Source organism: Toxorhynchites rutilus, chromosome 1 (assembly GCF_029784135.1).
Source record: "Toxorhynchites rutilus septentrionalis strain SRP chromosome 1, ASM2978413v1, whole genome shotgun sequence".
In the NCBI taxonomy this organism is placed as follows: Eukaryota; Metazoa; Arthropoda; class Insecta; order Diptera; family Culicidae; genus Toxorhynchites; species Toxorhynchites rutilus.
This window is the reverse complement of record NC_073744.1, coordinates 154471161-154474323: the sequence shown is the minus strand read 5'-3', so window position 1 is coordinate 154474323 and position 3163 is coordinate 154471161. Positions and strand designations below refer to the sequence as shown.

Genomic DNA, 3163 nt, shown 5'->3' with positions numbered 1-3163 from the left:
CTCATTCTCTTTCCGTTACCAGAGATTCGATGTGCAAAATAAACACACAACAAAATTCAATGTTTTGTTTCCATTTACTGTTTCTACTTTATGTTGTTCCTCACATGTTATTCCGGGGTTTTCGTCACCGATGACACAATGTCTACAGATACCTGCCAAAAACCCGGCCGTGGGAAACATCTTCGACCGACGAACGATTCGCATCAATTCGTAACATTTCCATCATCGTCCAATTTCCCAGTGCAGTTGCTTCCTTTTTATAGCCGCGCTGCAACATTAGAGGACGAGGATTTTTTTTCTCTTTTTTTTTTCGTTTCATTTGCTCTGAATAAAAGATTATCCCCGGACCTGCTTCAACAGATGATTTATTCATTTGCTTTCGCATTTGCACACCCCCAGGAATTCGTGCGCACCCAGCTGGGATAAGTCAAAGAATCTCTTCTTGCTACCATTCTTCCCGGGTTTCTTCGCAATCCTTTGACTTTGGCACAATGCAGGGCGCGCACAGGATGAAGTGGAAAATTCAAATTCACCAGCGGAAAGAAATTTGCTTTCAAAGAATCAGTTTTATGCTGAATAGTTTCTTGAGCATTATTCACTTGCAAACGGGATTTCTCCCACCGTGAGCCGGAATGTTTTCCTCACCCATTCTATTGCGTGTGAAAGCAACATAGCGAAACGGAGTGGGAAGTGGGAAAAGTGAGTGAAAAAATCTATTATCGTATGCATTGCACATTGCCTGAAATCATCATTGCGAAAGTTGGCCTAGGTTTATCGCTTTTCTATTTCCCGCCTCGAGACAGCGCGCGGCAACGCGAGAATTTGTCTGCCAGTAGCCGGCGGTTTTCCTCGTGTCCCTTTGGCGCAGCGGATAGCGCGTTGGACTTCTAATCCAAAGGTCGCGGGTTCGAGTCCCGCAAGGGATGGGAACGCTTATTTTTTTACGTCGAGCCTCTGCTGTATTGTCAGAATTCCGCTTTTTGACAAAGGACTGTGTCTTTGATTTCTATATAGGGGGGTCACTCTACGAAAAATGTAACAATTCATTAAGAGTTTTCAAACGCATATTACCCAAAATCGTTTTTGCGACATATGTTACGTTGTATATCATTAGACAAAAAATTTATGCAGCTTTTTTTTGCTTGCATAGTAAAAAAAAAAGTTAACAATTTGACAATTTAATTGGGTATGTTTTCTTTCGATTGCACTATCCACTCGCTTTCCTCCCCAACGCAACGAGCAATCTTTTTGCCTAAATTGGGGCGTTAGCTCGCAATGTGAGTTGATGAGTATAATGAATTATTCTCCATCTACCGATAATAGGCATTTATCAGTTATGGTTTTGCATGTTGCCCAATCTATTCGTGCTCAATTAACGTTTTTTTGACGTAGAACTACGTCTTTCAGGAAGGGTGCCAAATCAGAAAACAGGTCACGTTTTAATGAAATAAAGTTAACGTTAATAACTTTTTTCACTGTGAACAAATTCTCATTATTTGCATATCAATCGAATTGGAAATTTACTAAGATTTGTTTGATACTCTATACATTACAATTCGTTAATCTCAAAACGGTTTAAATTCATGAAAACTGGAAGAACTTTTTACTGCCAAGTTTTGATTGGCCCGATTCATGGTTTCCCCAACACAGACTTCAAAATCGATGTACCTGTGGAAATCCGCTTTGCAAATATACATGCAAGTCGGGGGTATTTTTGTTCCCACCGAGCTGTGTTTCCCTAACACGGATTTCAAAATCAATACGCCTGGGGAAATGCGCTTTGCGAATACATGCAAGTTGGGGGTATTTTTTGGTGTTGAGTACTTTTGTACTCGCTTGTCGTTGTGCAGACCGGAACATGTTTCCCTAAAACGCACTTTTAAACTGAGAAGCCTGGGAGAATCGTCATTTCAGATACTAGCGGTGAATGAACTTTCGCGGTTCGAGAACTACGTGAAGATGAGATGAGCAACAATTTCAGAGGAAAATGTAAAACACAATTATCGTTTGATTCCTTTCACATATTTTGGTAGTCCTAGGCATCATATCAAACGTAAAATGACGTTCATCAAATTTATTTGTAACGAAGAACATTATATATTACAAAAATGTCGATGCATTCTAAAATAATATTCGAAGTGGTAAACAAGTGGATTGCATAATGCAATTGCGTAGTTCTACGTCGAAAATATGCGGTCGTGTCCAAAATACAACCCTTTACAATTGTTTATCGTGTAGGTCATGCTACTAGTAATTTATGTTATTGTGATCCAGGATGTCATAATATTGAGGATGTTGTTTGGTAATGTAAAAAGTGCAATTAAAGAATTGAACTGTCTGCTGATTTAAGGGCTCGAAAGGGTATGCTCACGCATATCAGATTATGATAGCTTGAGTAGTCGCGATCCTAATATATGTATGTCTTCCTCAGAAGTCCGCTTCACTTCCTCGAATACACTTGCTCATTCTCCTTTTCTTTTCCTATACATAAGCAGAACTTAGCACCCAATGGGATCAGTTCACTACATTAGCTACACGAACTTCCTAAGAGATCACTAATGGTCATAGGATACTTATTATACATCACCTGGCTATGAAGTCATCACAAATGCTAATACTCAAATTTTATCTATAATGTATTTCTGTAGTCATAGATTGATTTGACTTAGGCTTATATTTATGTAGATCATAACTATTTAGAACGTGATAACTATTTAGACTTGTGATAAATGATGACTCCTTGTCTTGTTCTGCATAATTGAAATAACAGAAGAAAAGGGCAGTAATGGCTTTAATGGTATTTTTGTGTACATTTTTAAACAGAATGTGGTTCCGGATTCTACCACGTTATCTCATTTAACCAGTTTAATGGATACAAGTTCATACAGGAAACGGTTTTTTCAATGCTTCCATTTGATGTATCAAAAGAGAAAAAATCCCTGACGATCTTGAGCATTTATTGACGGACATATATAGGGAAAGGGTAGTAAAGAGTAAAAGTTATTTTTTTTATATAGCTATCTCACCACGAATCGAAAGTCTAGGTTTTTTTTTCTGTGATAAAAGTAGAAGGGTTTGAGCACGGACGGAGATTTGACGTAGGACTGTGATAGTTTGGAACACTTGCTTTATAGTTTGGAACACAATTACATTTAAAATAGTA

At 38.3% G+C, this 3163-nt stretch overlaps 1 non-coding gene across 1 annotated transcript; it reads left to right on the top strand.

Annotated features, from left to right (window-relative positions):
* The first annotated feature begins 853 nt into the window (after window positions 1-853).
* Window positions 854-926, top strand: Trnar-ucu (transfer RNA arginine (anticodon UCU)). The gene has a single exon. It is a non-coding gene; the product is annotated as a tRNA-Arg (tRNA).
* Window positions 927-3163: the final 2237 nt, after the last annotated feature.